At 43.8% G+C, this 22,283-nt stretch overlaps 1 long non-coding RNA gene across 1 annotated transcript in view; it reads right to left on the bottom strand.

The window, feature by feature from the left end:
• Nucleotides 1–9,359: 9,359 nt before the first annotated feature.
• Nucleotides 9,360–22,283, bottom strand: part of LOC115484460 (uncharacterized) — a 133,836-nt gene continuing 120,912 nt past the window's right edge. The window contains exons 12-13 of the long non-coding RNA XR_007779497.1: nucleotides 13,775–13,863; nucleotides 9,360–9,821 (exon numbers count right to left, since the gene is read on the bottom strand). This is a non-coding gene — a long non-coding RNA (uncharacterized LOC115484460). The remainder of the gene's footprint in view (nucleotides 9,822–13,774; nucleotides 13,864–22,283) is intronic.

Raw genomic sequence — 22,283 nt, 5'->3', positions numbered from 1 at the left:
CAGGAGGAAAACAGGCAGAAAAATCTGAATTTCAGCTGATTTGCTGGGATAATAAATCCTGTTACTTGGGGTTTTTCGTGTGCTGTAGTAACGCTCTGGAGTCGATTGCACAAAACCAGTTTTGGATGATAAATCTCTTCAGTGTAAAGCTAAAAAAGGTGTCAGCCCATCAGAAACATTTCTTCCCAGGGTGATCCTTGCAGTTCCAACGTGAGTGCCCCTGAGCAGCTCGCTCAGGATCACTTCCTCTGCCTTCACAGCTCCCTCAGGAGGAACAAGGACCTCCTTTCACAGGCAGGGAGCAGAACCAAAGGAACACAAGGGACTCATCCCAGACCCCACAGGGAGCCCACAGCAGAACTCCTGGGCCTGCACAAGGGTTTGATCAAGAAAAAGAAATGGTTTCACTCTAAAGACAGAGCCTGTGCAGCCTCTGCCCATCAATAACAGAACCAAACGAGCCCCACCAGCTGCACCCCAGCAAGGGACAGGATTGCAGCGCCAACCTTCACTCACCTGGTGTGCCCAGGAAACCCAAACTCCTGTTTCCCACAGGAAACACCAATTCCCACGGAATCCCTCCCAAAGCCACCTTTACCTGGGATAACTCAGTGCCAACCCCTCCTTGCCACTCTTTGACCCACATGGGTGGTCCCTGCTCCCTGCAGGTGGAGCCAAGTGCAGCAGCAGCAGCTCCCCAGAGATTATTTGATCACTTCCCTGCTTAATTGCCAGCTTTAATTACTCGCAGGGCAACAACAAAAAGTCAATCTGGCAACGGAAATCCATTCTTTGAACAACTTCTGCCTCTTCCCTCAGACACAAACTATTGCTCCATAAGCCATTCCTGATTAACAAGGGGCCCTCGTGGGAAAGCCACTGGATTTCATTTCCTTCAGCTGATAGCCCCAAGTCCCCAAAAATCAAGGGCAAAAGAACCTTTATTTCATGGTGCCAAGATGACACTGCTTTCCCCCTTGCCCTTTTCCTTCAGGAAGATGAGTTAGCACAGCATTTGCTCCTCCATGTGGAGGGATTTCTGAAATAAAAACGTCTGTTCCATACGTCTGAGCTTGGAAGCAGAGCTGCATTAGCCTGTTAACCATCCACGTTTGCTTCAGACTTGGCCAGCCACCTAGAAAACCTGCCAAGACCTCTCTGGCAGCATTCTCCTCGCAGTTCCAGGAAAACATGGAATATTCAAGGAATTTCAGGGGCCTCCCGGCTTCGTTTGTCACCACTCTCCTTGCCCACTTAGAGCTAAATCACAGGCAAATTGCTCTAATGCCCTATTAAAGATTTAAAAACGCTCTTCTCCAGAGGAGGGTATCTGAGGACAAATCTCTGCTAATATATAATGCAAGAGCCCCGTTCAGATGTGATGCAATGTGGCAGGAGGCAGGGAGGGAGCTGCTGTGCAGTCCTGCAACTTCCCAAGGGAGTTCTGTCCTTTCTGGGGCTCTGGGAGCTCCCTGAGCCAGCCAGGCAAGGCAGGGATTGCTTTGTGCTTGCTGCTACTCCAGCAATGGCTGCAGCCTCACAGAGGGCGGGCTTGGATGGGGCATTGGGAATAAATCCCTGCTGTGAGGGTGGGGAGGCCCTGGGATGGGTTTCCCAGAGAAGCTGTGGCTGTCCCTGGGTGCCTGGAAGTGTCCAAGGCCAGGCTGGAGCACCCTGGGATGGTGGAAGGTGTCCCTGCCATGGCAGGGCGGGAATTAAATGGTTTTTGGGGTCCTTTCCAACCCAAACCACGCTGGGATTCTGAACCCGTGGAGTTTCAACAAAAAAGTGAATTTTCAGCAGGGCTTATCATCCTGGGGCTGAAGGCAGTGCTGTGGAAGAGCTGACCTAGGGACAGGGAGGTGACCAAATGACATCAATGGCATACCCAGAACCAGAGCAGGGAGGTGACCAAATGACATCAATGGCATACCCAGAACCAGAGCAGGGAGGTGACAAAATGACATCGATGGCATACCCAGAACCAGAGCAGGGAGGTGACCAAATGACATCGATTCCAAACCCAGAACCAGAGCAGGGAGTGACCAAATGACATCGATTCCAAACCCAGAACCAGAGCATAATCCATGGGAATGGCTCTGGAAACATTTCTCTGCCCTTTAAACCAGGAGCCAGCTCCTCTTGAAGAGGAAAATCCTGAGTGAATAAAGTCACTCCCCACCAAGAGCAAAAACCAGCCCAGGGTAAAAGGCTTTAAATAATTTGGAGAGGTTTTTTTTTTTTTCCTTACAGAGAATAAAACCTCCCTGTGATTTCAGATGTCAAGCAGACTTTCCTTCATTCCCAGCACTAGTTTATGGATTAAACATTTTACCCTTGACTTGAGTATGGATGGAGAGTTCCCTGTTGCTGAGAGCTAAGCAATAATAAAAATTCAGATTATATTATAAATACTGTATTTATTATCTATTATAAACTATACTTTCTTATATTTTTTGTGTTATATATTAAAACTGGACACTGATGGTGTTTTCTCCTTTAACACCTCCCCTGCTCAACTCCTCAGTCAATAATTACTCTCACATGCAAATGAAGCCAAGCACGTGACTGAACTGTCTCAGGGCTCTCAGAAAATTCAGTTCCTTTCCCACTTCAGAAGGGGAGAGAACTCTCTAAAATCAGCTGTAGATCTGCAGCGGAGAGCAGCGGAGCCTTGCCTCCCAATTTCCTTCCTGTTCCCCTTCTTCCCCTCCAATTTCCTTCCTGTTCCCCTTCTTCCCCTCCAGATTCCTTCCTGTTTCCCTTCTTCCCTTCCAGTTTCTTTCCTGTTTCCCCTCTTCCCTCCCAATTTCCTTCCTGTTTCCCTTCTTCCCTTCCAAATTCCTTCCTGTTCCCCTTCTTCCCTTCCAGTTTCTTTCCTGTTATCCCTTCCAAATTCCTTCCTGTTTTTTCTTCCAATTTCCTTCGTGTTTTTCTTCCTTCCCTCCCAATTTCCTTCCTGTTTCCCTTCTTCCCTTCCAATTTCCTTCCTGTTTTTTCTTCCAATTTCCTTCGTGTTTTTCTTCCTTCCCTCCCAATTTCCTTCCTGTTTCCCCTCTTCCCTTCCAATTTCCTTTGTGCTTTCCCTTCTTCCCTTCCAATTTCCTTCCTGTTTTTCCTTCCAAATTCCTTCCTGTTTCTCCTCTTCCCTTCTATTTTCCTTTGTGTTTTCCCTTCTTTCCTTTCAATTTCTTTCCTGCTTTCTCTTCTTCCCCTCCAGTTTCCTTCCTGTTTCCCTTCTTCCCTTCCAATGTCTTTCCTGTTATCCCTTCCAAATTCCTTTGTATTTTTCCTCTTCCCCTCCAATTTCCTTCCTGTTTCCCCTCTTCCCTCCATTTTCCTTTGTGTTTTCCCTTCTTCCCTTTCAATTTCCTTCCTGTTTTCCTTCTTCCCTTCCAATTTCTTTCCTGTATTCTTCTTCCCTTCCAATTTCTTTCCTGTTATCCCTTCCAAATTCCTTCCTGTTTTTGCTCCTTCACTTCCAATTTCCTTTGTGTTTTACCTCTTCCCTTCCATTTTCCTTTGTGTTTTCCCCTCTTCCCTTCCAATTTCCTCCCTGTTTTCCCATCCCTTCCTCCTTCTTTTTCCAAGCCCCACCTGCCCATCCTCAGAGGAAGGAGCTGCAGATCCCAGGGGCAGCTGAGGCTCCTGCCAGGCTGCAGACCCCCCTGGGCTGCTGTTTGTTGTCACAGGAGATGAGAGGCCACTTCAAACACAACCAAAACAAACTTCTCACGGAAGCCACACCAGTGCCATTAATCCCAGAGTGGCTTTGACCTGCTGCTTGCAGCCATTCCTAAATCTCCCTGAAGATGAGGAGCACAAAGGGGCTGCCCAGGGACTGTGGGGACCCCAAATCTCACCAGCCTGGGCTGCTGCACCCCAAATCTGCAGCCAGGGTGGCTTGGGAGGGACCTCACAGTGAAACAGGGCTGGGAGAGCAGAGCCAGCTGGGACCCTCACTGCTCCTGGAACTTCTGTGGTAATGCCAGGCTTAGAGGAAATTCATTTCTGGTAGTGCCAGGCTCACAGAAATTCATTTCTGGTAGTGCCAGGCTCACAGGAAATTCATTTCTGGTAGTGCCAGGCTCACAGGAAATTCATTTCTGGTAATGCCAGGCTCACGGGAAATTCATTCCTGGTAGTGCCAGGCTCACAGGAAATTCATTTCTGGTAGTGCAGGTGTACAGAAATTCATTTCTGGTAGTGCCAGGCTTAGAGGAAATTCATTTCTGGTAGTGCCAGGTGTACAGAAATTCATTTCTGGTAGTGCCAGGCTCACAGGAAATTCATTTCTGGTAGTGCCAGGCTCACAGGAAATTCATTTCTGGTAGTGCCAGGCTCACAGGAAATTCATTTCTGGTAGTGCCAGGCTCACAGAAATTCGTTTCTGGTAGTGCCAGGCTTAGAGGAAATTAATTTCTGGTAGTGCAGGTGTACAGAAATTCATTCCTGGTAGTGCCAGGCTTAGAGGAAATTCATTTCTGGTAGTGCCAGGCTCACAGGAAATTCATTTCTGGTAGTGCCAGGCTCACAGGAAATTCATCTGATGCCAGCTCACGGAATCATCGTAGTCCAGGCTTAGAGGAAATTCATTTCTGGTAGTGCCAGGGTACAGAAATTCATTTCTGGTAGTGCCAGGCTCACAGGAAATTCATTTCTGGTAGTGCCAGGCTACAGGAATTCTTTTGTACAGAAGTCATTTCTGGTATGCCAGCTAAGAATTCATTTCGGTATGCCAGGTACGAAATTCATTTCTGGTAGTGCCAGGCTCACAGGAAATTCATTTCTGGTAGTGCCAGGCTTAGAGGAAATTCATTTCTGGTAGTGCCAGGCTTACAGAAATTAATTTCCTGAGGAGGAAAAAGGCCTCGGCCCATGTTTGGGTGCAGATCTGTGGCTGAGTGAGCTGGGTTTTGTACCCAGCCCTCCAGTGAAGCTCTGCCTGGCCTTGGGTGTTGCTCCCCTTCCTCTGCTCTCCTTTGCACTGGACAGGAATTGCTCAGTGCCACACATCTGAAAATTGCCATGAGCACTGCAGGGCTGCAGCTGTGAGGAGGACAAACACCCATTCCCCCTTCACTTTCACTTCCCAATGGGAAATTCAGTGCTCAGCCCTTTGGAGGAGCCATCCACACCCATTCCCCCTTCACTTTTACTTCCCAGTAGGAATTCCAGTGCTCAATCCTTTGGGAGAACCATCCACACCCATTCCCCTTCAATTTTGATTTCCCAATGGGAAATTCTCCATCCTTTGGAGGAGCCATCCACACTCATTTCCTCCTTCATTTTTATTTCCCAATGGGAAATTCTGTTCTCAATCCATTGGAAGAACCATCCCCATTCATTCCCCCTTCAGTTTTACTTCCCAGTAGGAATTCCAGTGCTCAATCCTTTGGGAGAACCATCCACACCCATTCCCCTTCACTTTTATTTTCCAATGGGAAATTCTGTGCTCAATCCTTTAGAGGAGCCATCCACACCCATTCCCCCTTCATTTTTACTTCCCAATGGGAAATTCTGTGCTCAGCCCTTTGGAAGAACAATCCACACCCACTCCCCCTTCACTTTTACTTCCCAGTAGGAATTCCAGTGCTCAATCCATTGGAGGAGCCATCCACACCCATTCCCCTTCAATTTTGATTTCCCAGTGGGAAATTCTCCATCCTTTGGAGGAGCCATCCAAGGACTGGGCCACACTCCAGACTTCCCCAACATTCCCCCCCAGAAGTGACCAGAATGAGCAGCTTTGGACAGCCCAGATCTGTCCAAAGGAACTCCAGGGAAAATCTGGATTTTCCCTGCTCTTGAGCTGCTGCTTTTCCTCCCAAACCTTCTGGAGTCTCAGCCCAGTTCCAAAGCTGGTACAATGGAGGCCCACAATTCTGGGTATGGTTATTAAAAACACAAGTATCTAATCTGCTCTAGACTTGCAAAGTTCCCATTAATTCTAAAACCAATTAGGTTCTTTTTTTTTTATTTATTTTTAATTAAATACTGGTGGAGAAAGAATGGCTTTGTAAAACAGCTCGAATCTGTCCCTATTTAATTTCACTCACTCTGTGGGACTGAGAGATTCCCAACCTCCCTCCTCATCCTTTCTTTTCCTCAGAACATCCAGTTGGGTGTTTTTTTCCTTTCTGATGGGAATGGTTCAGTGCCTCATTTCAGATTTAGCTCTGCTTTTTTCTGGTATCTTTTTAGCCCCCTTTTGTCCTCTCAGGTTTGGTGGAACAGCTCCTGTGCCATCTTTGGACCCCAAAATTTCCCTTTAGTGCTGATTGAGGGTTTTTATTTTATACGAGGAACTCCCACTTTATCCACTCCCATTTTATACATGGAAAGAGGCCTAAAATATTCATAAAAACAAAAATTCATGGCTCCAGTTACAAATCTACTGGATATAAAAAAAAACAAACAGCAAGATCTGGTTGCCCATCAAGAATTCAATGATTCTTAAACAGGGAGGAGGTGATGGGAGGGAGGAGCCACTGCTGAGGGACAGGAGGAAGAATTCCAATTTCTTTCCATGCCTGCCCCAGAAACCTGATTCTTGAACTTCTTTCCCCAGGAAACAGGGCCATGACATTGCACAAAGATTCTCATCCCACCCTCCAGCATGAACAGAATCTTTGCCTGGGGAGAACACATTTCATATTTTAAATATTATATATTTATAATATAAAATTTTATATATTTTATATTATATATATTATATTTTATATATATTTTTTATATTTTATATATTTTTTATATTTTATATCTATTTTATATAATATTTATATAAATCTAAATATGTGTGAGTGGCACTGCCAGCAGAGCCAGGGCAAGCAGGAGCTTTGTCTTATTTAAAGAAGAAATTCAAAGGAATTTGTTCTTTAAGTAAGAATTAATTTATTCAAATTCATATTTATATTCCCAAACAGTTTGGATTTTCTTCTGCTGTGGGAAATTTCCAGATGTGAGATTTCTTCTCTGTTCCAGTTTGCTGAAACCCTGCAAGTCCAACCCCACAATTTGGAGTTTGTCCCTGAGCGGACACAGAACCCATCCCAAAATTCAGAAATGCTGAATTGGTTCCACCCCTGAATCCCCAAGCTATGGAGAGGGGAAAGTGGGAATGAGAAGGAAAAAGTTGGTTATAAAAGGGAGATGTGCCTTCCCCTCTCTGCTGGGCATTCCCAAATCCTGAGCTGCTCCACACCAGCTCAGCCTTCCTCTGAAAGCACATCTGTGCCCCTTATAGACTAAAATTTTATATGAATTATTCTATTTATTGAAATATTCTAATGAATTTATTAGTTTAATCGATTTATTGAAATATTTTAAATTTATTTATAATTTTATATAAAATTCTATACCTTTAAGGAGCAGCATTTCTAGACTATAATTGATTTCTGAAGTATAATTTATTTTTTTTTATTTATAATTTAAATTATATTTCTTTATTTAAATTTTAAAATTTATGTATAATGTTATATAAAATTCTATAGACTCCAAAAAAGAGAGACAGAGAGAGAACTTCCCTCTCCTGGCACTCCCAAAGATGTGAGGAGCAGCATTTCTGAGCTAGAATTGATTTATTATTTATTTTTTATTACTTTAATTTTATTTATTTATTTAAATGTTTTAATTTGTTTATAATTTTGTATAAATTTTTATTCTTTTAAACTCCAACACATGAACACAGAGGGAGAACTTCCCTCTCCTGGCACTCCCAGAGATGTGAGGAGCAGCATTTCTGAGCTATAACTTTTTATTATATTAATTTTATTTATTCCTTTAACTATTATAATTTATTTCTAATTTTATATAAAATTCTATACTTTCAAACCCCAACACATGAACACAGAGGGAGAACTTCCCTCTCCTGGCACTCCCAAAGGCGTGAGGAGCAGAATTTCTGAGCTAGAATTAATTTCTGAACTATAATTTATTTAATTTTGAATTCCGGGGGCCGTGCCATCCCCTCTCCATGGATTCCCTCTCCATGAATTCCATGGGCTGGGCCATTCCCTCTCCATGAATTCCCTCTCCATGGATTCCATGGGCTGTGCCATTCCCTCTCCATGGATTCCAGGGGCTGTGCCATCCCCTCTCCATGGATTCCCTCTCCATGGATTCCAGGGGCTGTGCCATTCCCTCTCCATGAATTCCATGGGCTGTGCCATTCCTCCATGATCCCTTCCATGAATTCCAGAGGCGTGCCATCCCTCCATGATCCATGGCGTGCCATCCCTCTCCATGAATTCCCTCCCATGAATTCCGAGGCTGTGCATCCCCCTCCAGATCCCTTCCATGATCAGGGGCTGTGCCATCCCTCTCCGGATTCCAGGGGCGTGCCATCCCCTCTCCATGGATTCCATGGGCTGTGCCATTCCCTCTCCATGGATTCCCTCTCCATGAATTCCAGGGGCTGTGCCATCCCCTCTCCATGGATTCCCTCTCCATGGAATTCCAGGGGCTGTGCCATCCCCTCTCCATGAATTCCAGGGGGCTGTGCCATCCCCTCTCCATGAATTCCATGGGCTGTGCCATTCCCTCTCCATGAATTCCAGGGGGCTGTGCCATCCCCTCTCCATGAATTCCAGAGGCTGTGCCATCCCCTCTCCATGAATTCCAGGCGTGCCATCCCCTCTCCATGAATTCCCTCTCATGAATTCCAGGGGTGTGCCATCCCCTCTCCATGAATTCCAGGGGCTGTGCCATCCCCTCTCCATGAATTCCAGAGGCTGTGCCATCCCCTCTCCATGAATTCCAGAGGATTTGCCATCCCCTCTCCATGAATTCCAGGGCTTGCCATCCCTCTCCATGAATTCCCCAAGAAGGGCTGTGCCATCCCCTCTCCATGAATTCCAGAGGCTGTGCCATCCCCTCTCCATGATTCCCTCTCCATGAATTCCAGAGGGCTGTGCCATTCCCTCTCCATGAATTCCAGGGGCTGTGCCATCCCCTCTCCATGAATTCCAGAGGCTGTGCCATCCCCTCTCCATGAATTCCAGAGGATTTGCCATCCCCTCTCCATGAATTCCAGAGGATTTGCCATCCCCTCTCCATGAATTCCAGAGGATTTGCCATCCCTCTCCATGAATTCCCTCCCAGGCTGTTTCTGGTCCTTCCCTCCCCGCTCAGGGACCCCAGGCCAGTCCCAAGTTTCCATTTCCCTATCTCAGGACAAACACTCTGCTGGGAGCTGGATTGTTTCTTTTGCCTTTCCCATTCCAGTGGAAACATTCCCTGACAAACATTCCCCTATCTCCCTGGCCATCCAGAGGCTGAGCTGAGCAAAATCTGGGAGTGCATCCCAAGGAAAACAGGGCCCTGCTGTGCCTCCCCTGCTCCAGGGACAAACCCCGCCATTCCAGGCATCCCCTTCCCTCTTTCCTTCCTCCCCTCCTCACTCCCAGCTCCTGAGCTGTTCCTCCCCTCCGTGCAGAAGGTCCAGGGCTGTAACAGAGCCACGTTCTCCTGGAAATCTCCTGGAATGGCACATGATGGGAGCCATATGATGGCAGCCTAATTACACAGGGGGCATATGGGAGGCATACGACACGGGGACATATGGAAGGCATATGATGGGAGGGCATCCGAGGACAGCTGATGGGAGTCTAATTAATTGACAATACTTCCCTCTCATCAGGGGGAGAGCTGGAATGCTGCTTTGTTCACAGGGAAAATATGCACATGGAATCCTGCTCACCACTGGCCATTCTCCTCTTTTAACCGTGGCTCCTCAGCTTTGGAGCGGGATGGGAATTTCATGGACAGCTCCCAGCTGGGTTGGACAGGATTAGTAGAAATAATCACCAGGTTTGGACCTCCTGAAGTTTGGAGTGTGAGGAGCAAATAGGAAATGTTACCATCAAAAAAAAAATATATATATATATATAAAAGCCTGCTCTTATTTGGGATTATTCACCAAGCTGCTCCTGAAGAAGTCCCAAACAGATTAAAAAAACTACAAAAAAAAAAAAAAAAAAAAAAAAAAAAAAGAAAAAAAAGAGCCTGTTTTATTTGGGATTATTCATAAAGCTGCTCCTGAAGAAGTCCCAAACAGCTTAAAAAAAAATTAATAGCATGTTCCTAATGTTCCTATTTGGGATTATTCACCAAGCTGCTCCTAAAGAAGTCCCAAACAGGCTAAAGAAACACAGGAAAAAAAAAAACTAAACAAGAGCCTGTGATTGTTCACAAAGCTGTGCCTAAAGAGTTCCAAACAGGTTAAAAAACCACAAAAAAAAAAAAAAAAAGAGGCTGCTCCTATTTGGGATTATTCATAAAGTTGCTCCTGAAGAAGTACCAAACAGCTTAAAAAAAAAAAATAATAGCATGTTCCTATTTGGGTTTATTCACAAAGCTGCTCCTAAAGAGTCCCAAACAGGTTAAAAAAAAAAAATAGCATTCCTAATGTTCCTATTTGGGATTATTCATAAAGATGCTCCTAAAGAAGTCCCAAACAGGTTAAAAAAAAAAACAAGAAAAAAAAAAAAACAAACAAGAGCCTGTGATTATTTAGAAAGCTGTTGCTAAAGAGTTCCCAACAGGTTAAAAAACCACAAAAAAAAAAAAAAAAAAGAAAAACAAAAAAGAAGAGCCAGTTCTTATTTGGGTTTATTCATAAAACTGCTCCTAAAGAAGTCCTAAACAGGTTAAAAACCACAAAAAATACCTGAAAAAAGAACAGCCAGTTCTTATTTGGGTTTATTCATAAAGTTGCTCTGAGAGAGTCACAAACAGGTTAAAAAACCACAAAAAGGAAACCCTAAAAAAAAGAAGAGCCTGTTCTTATTTGGGTTTATTCACAAAGCTGCTCCTAACGAAGCCCCAAACAGGTTTAAAAAAATTAAAAATAATAGCATGTTCCTATTTGGGATTATTCATAAAGCTGCTCCTAAAGAGTCCCCAACAGGTTAAAAAACCCACAAAAAATACCCAAAAAAAGAAGAACATGTTCCTATTTGGGATTATTCACAAAATTGCTCCTAAAGAGTCCCAAACAGGTTAAAGAACCACAATAAAAAAAAAAAAAAGAAAAAAAAGAAGAGCTGGTTCTTAACTGGGTTTATCCACAAAGCTGCTCCTAACAAAGTCCTAAATAGGTTAAAAAACAAAAAAAATACCCCAAAAAAGAAGAGCATTTTCTTATTTGGGATTATTCATAAAACTGTTCCTAAAGAAGTCCCAAACAGGTTAAGAAACCTCAAAAAAGTTAAAAAAAAAATAGCATGTTTTCATTTGGGATTATTCATAAAGCTGTTCCTAGAGAATTCCCAAACAGGTTAAAAAACCACAAAAATACCAAAAAAAAAAAAAAAGAATAGCATGTTTTTATTTGGGATTATTCACAAAGTTGCTCCTAAAGAGTCCCAAACAGGTTAAAGAACCACAAAAAAAAAAAAAAAAAAAAAAAAAAAAAACACCAAAAATAAAGAATAGCATGTTCTTATTTGGGATTATTCACAAAGCTGTTCCTAAAGAAGTCCCAAACAGGTTAAAAAACCCAAAACCCCTCAGTGTTGGATGGGAATGAATGCAGCTGAAAATGTGCACTTCCATCTGCAGAAAGATTCATGGGGGGGAAATAAGGCAGAGCCTGGAAGGTGCCAGGAGGATTCCTCAGTGTCTGGGCCATGTGGCTCCCTAAACACAGAGCAGCCTTGTGCTCCCCCTCAGCCTCCCCTCCTCCTGAGGAGCTGCAAACCACGGCAGGGCTACCTGGAACCTCTCTGGAAGCAAAACGGGATAAAATCCCATGAATCCACACTTGGAAGAACTCCCAAGTGAGCCCTGAGTAACCCTCACAGCTCTCTCTGCCTTCAGCAAACAGGGATTTGAAGATATTCAGGTTTTTAAGGGCTGCTTTACCAGAAAAAAACCCAATTTTTGGGTTATTTACGTGCCTTGAAATATCATTATGGCGTTCACACTTTCAGATTATGGTGTTCACTTTCACACTTCCAGATTAATTTAATGAAATTAACCCAGTGCCTGCTCTTCATTTCCCTTCACCAACTGAACAAGTTTGGGAAGAGACAGAGCCTCTTAATTCTGGGAACTCAGAGAACCTTGCCAGAATTACTCATCTAGAGAGGGAAAAGATTGAAATTCAGGTCCTGGGCCCTGCCCAAGGGTTGTGGCCACCACCTTCCCCCAGAGGACCTGAACCCTGAGTGCTGCCAGCATGGAAATGTTCACTTTGAAACCCTTGAAAGTCTCCTCTTCCAGCTTGAGGAGACTTTCAAGGGTTTTTCAGGTCTCCAAAATTCAGGCAAATAAACCCAAGGGTTTCAGGAGCAGTTGGGTGAATTGGATGTTCCCAATTCCCTGCATTTTAGACCTGGAAAATACACCAGAAATGTGGGGTTTGGTCCCACAGCTCCTCCACCACATTTGGGGTGTTCCCCATCTCCTTCACCCAAACTGGAAGGGAGAGGCAAACATCTGCTTTGATTTTTAGGGTTTTTGTCCAATTTTAATGGACAAAAACCCTAAAAATCCCCCAAAATTTCAGCTGAATGCATTCCACTGGATATTCCCAAGGAACAGCTCGCCTGATTCAGGTACTTTCACCAAAACCCTCCAAGGATTTATCTGGAATAAAACTCTGGATAAAACCTCCAAGGCTTTATCTGGAATATCTGGATAAACCCTCCAAGGATTTATCTGGAATAAATCTCTGGATAAACCCTCCATGGATTTATCTGGAATAAATATTCCCATTTCCCTGCATTTTAGGCCTGGAAAACACACCAGAAATGTGGGGTTTTGGGTCCCACAGCTCCTCCACCACATTTGGGGTGTTCCCCATCTCCTTCACCCAACTGGAAGGGAGAGGCAAACCTCTGCTTTGAAACACCCAATTTTAATGACTAAAACCCCTAAAAATCTCCAAAAACTTCAGCTGAGTGTATTCCACTGGATATTCCCAAGGAACAGCTCTCCTGATTCAGGTACTTCCACCAAAACCCTCCAAGGATTTATCTGGAATAAATCTCTGGATAAAACCTTCCAAGGATTTATCTAGAATAAATCTCTGGATAAACCCTCCAAGGCTTTCTCTGGAATATCTGGATAAAACCTCCAAGGCTTTCTCTGGAATAAATCTCTGGATAAACCCTTCAAGGCTTTCTCTGGAGTAAATCTCTGGATAAACCCTCCAAGGCTTTATCTGGAATAAATCTCTGGATAACCCCTCCAAGGAGTTATCTGGAATCTCTGGATAAACCCTCCAAGGCTTTCTCTGGAATAAATCTCTGGATAAACCCTCCAAGGATTTATCTGGAATAAATCTCTGGATAAACCCTTCAAGGCTTTATCTGGAATAAATCGTTGGATAAAAACTTCCAATGATTTATCTGGAATAAATATCTGGATAAGGCCTCCAAGGCTTTATCAGGAATATCTGGATAAACCCTCCAAGGCTTTATCTGGAATAAATCGTTGGATAAAAACTTCCAAGGCTTTATCAGGAATATCTGGATAAACCCTCCAAGGCTTTCTCTGGAATATCTGGATAAACCCTCCAAGGCTTTATCTGGAATAAATCTCTGGATAAACCCTCCAAGGCTTTCTCTGGAATATCTGGATAAACCCTCCAAGGAGTTATCTGGAATCTCTGGATAAACCCTCCAAGGCTTTCTCTGGAGTAAATCTCTGGATAAACCCTCCAAGGCTTTCTCTGGAATCACCAGCCTTGTTTAACCCCCCGTGTAGAATTAACGGAGCCAACCAAGGACTAATGGGAAGGAGGGAAAAAACCACAGGATATTTTTACCTTTGGAGACTTGCTGGCCATGCAGGCAGGAGCACTGGGAGGTTGCCATGGTGCTTTTTTGGGAATGTTAACACCACCAGGCTCGAGGGCTGATGAAGGAAGACAAACATCACTGGATTTGCTACAAACTCAAACCAAACAGCACCAACAAGAAACAACATCTATAAAATCAACATTCTGATCATTCTAGAGAGGCAGAAGGATTCCAAAAAGGTTTTCCAGCTGGTCTTACCTGCTCTTTTCCTGTTCCAGGTGTCCAGAGCAAGGAGTGCTGAGGATTTTTGGTCGCTCCTCACGCCGGTGTGTGCAAGACCCAAGGAAAGCTAGGAGGTTGTACAGTTATCTCCCTTGGTGTAATTCTAAACTATACAACCTACTACCTCAACCTGGATGCATGCAGTCAAAAATTCATAACCTCAGGGGCTTCTACTCACAAAAAAAAATTATATAAAAAAAACCAAAAGGCCTGCAGATCCTCCTCAGTGGTTTAATTTTAATTTAGAGGGAATAAAGTGCTGGGGGAAAGACACCGAGCCCAAATTCAGCTCCCCACGATGGAAATGTGACCAGACACGACAAGCCAGGCCTATTCCTGCTGGGTTTGGGTGAGATCACTGAGCTTTTCACACCAGATGGAATCTTCTCCCTGGCCAAAATAACGGTGCTGCCCTTCCCCAGATTCAGAACATACACAGGCACATTTATTTCTTAAAAAGCAATTAAAGAAGGCTGAGGGTGACATTTGTCCTGCCAGTCCTTTTCCTTCCTGAACCCACCGCGCTGACCTTGGCTCCTGCGTGATGTGCAGGATGGGGCTGGGAGAGAACTGCACCAGGGGCACAAACCCTCAGGTGGATTTGACCCTTGCACCACAGGGAAAAGCTGGATTCTGGAAATCTGAGTCTGGAACATCCCCTCAGCCCCCTTCCCTTCATGAGCCACACTTTTTCACTTGTACTCATGGGATGGAATTCCATTCACATTCATTAATGTAATGGATTAATTCCCAGCCAAACAAGCAGGGTGTTATCCTTGGGACTCACCCAGCACCCACCAAGCTAGCACAGGCTGCCTGACTATTATTATCATTATTATTATTATTATCAGTATTATTATTATTATCATTATTATTATTATATATTATTATTATTTATTTGATTATTCTTATCTTTGCATTATTATTATTATTCATTCTTTGATTATTATTTTCTTATTATTATTTTATTATTATTATTATTATGCTGATACTTATTATTATATTTGCTGATATTATTATTATAAATAATTTGCTGATATTATTATTATATGGCTGATATTATTATTATATTTGCTGATGTTATTATTATACTATAATTTGCTGATATTATTATTATTATTAATATTATTATTATTATATGGCTGATATTATTATTATATTTGCTGATATTTTTATTATAGTATAATTTGCTGATATTTATTATTATTATTATTATATGGCTGATATTATTATATTTGCTGATATTATTATTGTAATATAATTTGCTGATATTTATATTTATTATTATTATTATTATTATTATTATTATTATTATTATTATTATTATTATTATTATTATTATTATTTATTAAATTTGCTGCTGTTATTGCTATTTTTGTTGTTATCATCCCCGAATGTGCTGGTGGGGCTGGAGCTGCCCCTCAGGTGCATCCAGCCCCTGGCCTTTGGAATCCCAGGAAGGGGATTCCAAGGGATTCAAAGGTCAGGGATGAGCCCTGAGCTCTGCTGAACTCCAGGAATTGCTGCTGATGGAGAAGGCACTGCCCTGCCTTTGCACCCCAGGCCTGGCAGGAAATACAGGAGGGAGATGGGAAGCAGCATCACTGCCCAGAGTTCAGCCTGCAGCAGCAGAGAACGAGCTGGGAAAAATGCAAAATAATCTTTCTGCGATGTCTGAGTGCCCATGGTGTTGGTGGTATCCCAATTCCTCAGGATTCCATATTTAGTAAAGTTTACTTTGACCAAGGAGTGGAAATGCAGCACATTTCAGTCAGCAGAGAGCAGAGGCACTGTTAACTCTTGGAGCAGTGACCAAAGCACAGCTCTGGAAAAGGAGCCGGACAAAGCCCCATTATTGTGCCATTATTGTGCCATTATTGGTGCCATTACTGGTGCCATTATTTATTTGTGCCAATATTTGTGCCATTGTTTATTTCAGCCATTATTTGTGCCATTATTTATTTGTGCCACTGTTTGTACCATTATTTTTGCCATTATTTTTGCCATTATTTTTGCCATTATTTGTGCCATTGTTTGTGCCATTATTTGTGCCATTATTGGTGTCAGTTTGTGTCATTATTTGTGCCATTACTTGTGCCATTATTTATTTTTGCCATTATTTATTTGTGCCATAATTTCTGCCATTATTTCTGCCATTATTTGTACCATTATTTTTTTTGCCATTACTTATTTGTACCATTATTTGTGCCATTATTTGTGCCATTATTTGTGCCATTATTTCTGCCATTGTGCCATTATTTCTGCCATTATTTATTTGTGCCATTATTTATTTGTGCCATTATTTGTACCATTATTTATTCGTGCCATTATTTAATTGTGCCATCATTTATTTTTGCCATTATTTATCTGTGCCATAATTTCTGCCATTATTTGTGCCATTATTTATTCGTACCATTATTTATTTGTGCCACTGTTTGTGCCATTATTTGTGCCATAATTGGTGCCAGTTTGTGCCATTATTTCTGCCATTATTTATTTGTGCCATTATCTGTGCCATTAATTGTTTTTGCCATTATTTATCTGTGCCATAATTTCTGCCATTATTTGTACCATTATTTATTTGTACCATTATTTTTTTTGCCATTATTTATTTGTGCCGTTATTGGTGGCAGAATATTCCCAAATTATTCTATTCTATTCTATTCTATTCTATTCTATTCTATTCTATTCTATTCTATTCTATTCTATTCTATTCTAGTCTAGTCTAGTCTAGTCTAGTCTAGTCTAGTCTAGTCTATTCTGAATATTAAAATAATATAAGAACATTCCCAACTGCTGCCATAAAACCGTGCCTCATGCAGGAACCCCCTGCCCCAAATCCCCCTTTTTATGCATTTCCAGACTTTGAACAGGACTCCAGCAATGGGCACTCTCTGTGATGGGCAGGGAAGCTGAATTTTGCCCACTGGGTACCAGGAAAATCCCCCCTGAGCTGTGGCTCTGACCCCTCGGGCTGGGAGAGATGCAGGAGGAGGAGGAGGAGGATGAGGAGGAGGGCTGAGATCCCATTCGCCAAATTTCAGCCTGGAGGGATCTTTATTTTTATTATTTTGTTTTTATCCACCTCAGACAGGAGGGGTTTGTCACACTGGGAATGCTGACAGGATTCCTGCTGCTCACCTCCCTCCTTCAGCTTTATTTGGTGGAACTTTCTTAGAAGTTGGGTGCAATGAGGAACCTCAAGGTTTTCAAAGGTTTAGCCCAGCTCAGAGAGCTCTCCTCAAAGTCTGGCAAAAACACTGAAAGGGGCTGGAAGGGCAAGAGGCTGAAAGCAGGGAGAGAAACCTCATCCAGGCTCAGCTGAAATCCAGAGCAAGCAAATATTTTGAAAGCTCTCCAAAATGTTTCAGCTCATGACAAAATCCTTGCCTCCACTTTTAGCCGGGGTTGCAGCACTGAAGGTTTGCTCAATCCTGCATTTCCAGCTCGGGGTTTTGCTAGGGGAAAGGTGGCTGGGCTGTCATTGCTGGGCTCTCACTGCTGGGCTCTCACCCCTGGGCTCTCACTGCTGGGCTCTCACTGCTGGGCTCTCCCTGCTGGGCTCTCCCTGCTGGGCTCTCACTGCTGGGCTCTCACCCCTGGGCTCTCACCCCTGGGCTCTCCCTGCTGGGCTCTCACCCCTGGGCTCTCACTGCCTGGCTCTCCCTGCTGGGCTCTCCCTGCTGGGCTCTCACCCCTGGGCTCTCCTGGGCTCTCCCTGCTGGGCTCTCCCTGCTGGGCTCTCCCTGCTGGGCTCTCACTGCTGGGCTCTCACTGCTGGGCTCTCCCTGCTGGGCTCTCACCCCTGGGCTCTCACCCCTGGGCTCTCACCCCTGGGCTCTCACCCCTGGGCACTCACTGCTGGGCTCTCCGCTGGGCTCTCACCCCTGGGCTCTCCCCCTGGCTCTCACTGCTGGGCTCTCCCTGCTGGGCTCTCACCCCTGGGCTCTCCCTGCTGGGCTCTCACCCCTGGGCTCTCACCCCTGGGCTCTCACCCCTGGGCTCTCACCCCTGAACCTCATGGGGCCCTGGGGAGCACCAGCCCTGGGTGACACAGCCAAACCCGAGCACCCCGTGCTGATCTGGGGGGAAATGGCACCAGCCAGGAGGGTGACATCACTTGAGGGCATATATTCTATAATATACAGGGTATATATTATATATTATATACTATGGATTATATATTATAATACTCCAAACTCACCCCAAAAACCCAGAGCAATCAGCAAACATGCTCAGCCTCAGAAATAACTCCCTGCTCCTCCTCCCAGCAGCTCCCCCACTTCTGCTGCCACTTCTCTCAAGTTTCCTCTCCAAGCATCCAGCTGTGTTTAGACCAAGCCTCTCACCAAAAGGAGGTAAAAAAAAAAAAAAAAATCAGATATTGATCAGCAGGTCCCAGCTTCTTCAGAGAGAAATTGCACTAAAATGTTTTACAGAGAAGAAAAAAAAATCTGTTTATTCTTTCTTTTTTTATGATTCAAGTATTGATTTCCTAATTAAAAAAAAAATCAAATCAATTGGTGGTGCCTCATTTTGGGACATATCTGACCCAATTCCCCTGCCAGGGGGTGTTTGGCACTGTCCAAGCAATGCCACCTGAAGGGCCAGAACATCCCTGGCCAATTCCAGGCTTTTCTCAGCCCATTCTACCCCAAATGGCTTCAAAGAGGAGAGACCATGTGACAGAAATCTGGATTTTATTGGGTTTCACCAGCTCAATTCTCCTTGGAGCTCAGACTAAAGGAGCCCAGGCTTCCCTTGGAGCCATCACTGTCACCCACATGTGCCATGAAAAATCCTTTCCTTGGGATTTGTTCCTCCTGAGGAGCTGAGAGAGCTCAGGAACAAACTGCAAACAATTCTTCTCTGCTGCTGTGGGTGCAGCAGGTGGGGCTGGGATTGGTCTCTGGGGTTGTTTCTGATCAATGGCCAATCCCAGCCCAGCTGTCCAGACTGGCTGGGGCACAGACAAACCTTTGTCATTCATTCCTTTGCTATTCTCAGCCAGCCTTCTGCTGGAACCCTTCCTTCTGCTCTTTTAGTGTAGTTTAATGTCATATAGATCATAAAATAATAAGAATAACATAAATTTTAATGTCATAATATCATAAAATAATAAATCAGCCTTCTGAACATGGAGTGATCCTCCTCCCTTCCCTCACCCTGGGACCCCTGAGAACACATCCACACCTGCCCATGGAACAAAACCATTCTTAAGGATCCTTCCAGCCCCAAACCAGCCTGGGATTCCATGGGATGTGAATTCCATCTCCCAGTCCAGTCCAAGCCCAGGAGCTGAGATCTGGGAGCTGAAACCTCCCCTGGGGGCAGGAGGCCACCATAGGAAAATGCAGTTTAACAGAGGGAGCTGGAATGAATCATTCCATCAACAGAAAACCCAAACCTCTGTCACCAACCTGTTCTATGAAAAATCCTTTAATGTAATCTATCTATCTATCTATCTATCTATCTATCTATCTATCTATCTATCTATCTATCTATCTATCTATCTAATATATATATTTATATATATAATTTAATGTAATATAGATCATAAAATAATAAATAATAAATAAAGTTTTAATGTCATATATATCATAAAATAATAAACCAAGCCTTCTGAACATGGAGTCACCTTTCTCATCTCTTCCCTCACCCTGGGACCCCTGTGAACACTGTCACAATCAGGTGATGAACATCCACAGCACTTAAAAACCAACCCCAGAGCAGCCCACATTTTTCACAGATCTTGTTGGAAAACCATTTTTTACTGTCCCCATCTCCATTTTTTGCTGTCCCCATCTCCATTTTTTGCTGTCCCCATCTCCATTTTTTACTGTCCCCATCTCCATTTTTTACTGTCCCCCCGTGGATGGAGCAACGTCCACCCTCCAGATCCCAGAGGAGAGCTTGGCTCCAGGGCCTCTCCTGGGTAAAATCCCACCACAGAACAGTCCAGGAGCAAAAGTTCTGCTGGAAACGACTCCTCAGCTTTCATTCCTTGATTTCCCATCCAAACATTTGGGGAATTTTCAGGACCAGCTTTTATGCCCGACTGTAAATCACACAGGACACCAAAATGCAATTTTTCCCCCTTTTTTTGACCCTAGTTTCAGCTCACAGGGAGAAAGAAGAGTGGTTGGACTTCTCTGACTTCGTTTTAATATAAATGTTTAATAAAACTTCTGTAATAAATAGAAAACACAGAGAAAACCCTGGAAATTCAGCAAAGAAAGGAAAAAAAAAAATCCCCTTTTTTGGCCTACAGCAGGATGTGTCAAAGCAGCCAAGTTCAAACCAGAGAAATTTAAAAGTGGAAATGCAGAGCAAATCTTTGGTGGAATTAACACCAAAAGCTGCTGGAAAGAAACAGTCAGGCTTTATTTTGAGTTTACAGCCTAATTATTTTCATATAGAATCTGTACATTGGGGTTTTAAAAAATGACTCCTTCGAGAAGAATTGTTCCACTCCCCCAACTTTAAAGGTCACTTTTCCCCAGCAGCCTTTGCACTGCCTGCTCCCGTGGGCTTTTCCTGTCCTACCACTTCCTTTGCACTTCCCTGCATGAATTTTCTCTTAAAATCTATTTGAAAAGACACAAATGCCATGAAATCAGGAGGAATGGGTGCTGTATAAACTGATTTTTGAGAGTGGAGCTGGAAGGCCAAGCCCCTCCTGTGTCAGAGAAGGGATTCCAAGTTCCTGGATAGAAAGGAGGAGAAGTGATTGCTCCTCTCACAAATTCCTGGGCTAAGCAAGGAAAGATCAACTCCATGTTGGTTTTATAAATGAAATTATTTTGTCTCTTCCAGAATCAGAGCAGGGCAGGCCATGGCTGTGGGGATTTAATTTCTCCAGCCTGATGTCAAATCAAGTCCCCCCCATCCCCTTTTTCCTCAGCACCAACCAAGCAAACTCCCCTTGGGCGCTGAAATCTGAGGGAGAGCTTTGCAGCTCCACTTTTATATTCCTCTAAATAAATTAAAAATAAAAATAAATCAAAATAAAAGAGGGAGGAAGGAGGGGAAAAAGGAGGGAAGAGTGAGGAATGTTTGGAGGTGAAGTGCAGCAGCACCCCAGGGTGCTCTTGCCAGCCAGCCCCAGACCTATAGATACAAGCTTGTGTGGAATATGAGCACAAGTTCGGATCTACGGGTTTGTGGCAGCAGGCAGGGATTCCTGCTGGCCCTGACAGCGTTTGGGGTCACTTTTGGGAGGGGATGGAAAGAGGAAAAACCTTCCTGCAAGTGGAATTTCTGAGTTGTAGCCGGGAGCCTTCGTTCTCCCAAAGCCCCTCCTTGGAGGTGGGGGGCAGAGTGGATGATGGATTTTTGTTCTGACATAAAGCCACAGATTCCTGTGGCCTTTAGGAAATCAGCAAAATTAAATAAAATAAAATGAAATTAAAGCAACCAAACTAGAGCTGATCTGTGGTTCTTCCTCACCAGGACTTTGCTGGGCAGGATTTCAGGAGTGAGGTGAACAGGAATTGAATTGAGGAGCAGCGCTGGAGGTGTGTCACTAAAACAGGGTGGGAAATGATCCAGCAGCAAAACTTCGGGATACAAACAGAATTCCAACACACAGCCATCCCCCCACCCTGCAAAAAGCTGTTTCCATTCTGGCAGCCTGGCTGAAGCAGGCAGAAGAAAACTCCCTGAGAGCTGCTTTAACTTTCAGAGAAGTCATTACCGGGCTGGGGATCGACTTTAATTCTATTTTTAAAGGCAAAAAACAAAACCCCTGTCACTGTGCTGAACAAGCTGGCAGGTCCCCCTAACCTCAACTCTGCATTTCTTCCACCCAGACAAACAGAAAAGTTCTTTAGGATTTCTCTAACAAAGCTTGAAAAGCAAAGTTTTGCCCCCTCCTTCCCTGAGGTTTCCAAGTTTTCTCTCCTGTGGAAGGAACATTTCCCATTTTATGGGTGGGGAAAACCAGCCTGGCTGGGAGCTCCACATGGAGCTGGGGCAGAAAATCACTTGCTCAAAGTGTCTCCAATTTTTCACTTCTTTTCCTTCAGGAGACAAACCATATTAATGCAAGTTAATATTATCCTCTGTAAAATCAAACAGGCAACACTTGGAAAAGAATTTTGCTATTTGGATGCTGTTAGAAAATTCTCCCTCTTCTTTTTTTTTTATTTTTTTGGGGCAGGTTCTTAAAATAAATCACTTCAACCTTTGCAGCCTGGTAAATATGCAATTATAAAATGCAGTTTTTTTCCTTTATTTGGCATCTCTGGGTGG

This window comes from Serinus canaria, chromosome 24 (assembly GCF_022539315.1).
Source record: "Serinus canaria isolate serCan28SL12 chromosome 24, serCan2020, whole genome shotgun sequence".
Classification (NCBI taxonomy): Eukaryota; Metazoa; Chordata; class Aves; order Passeriformes; family Fringillidae; genus Serinus; species Serinus canaria.
This window is presented reverse-complemented; position numbering and strand designations above follow the sequence as displayed.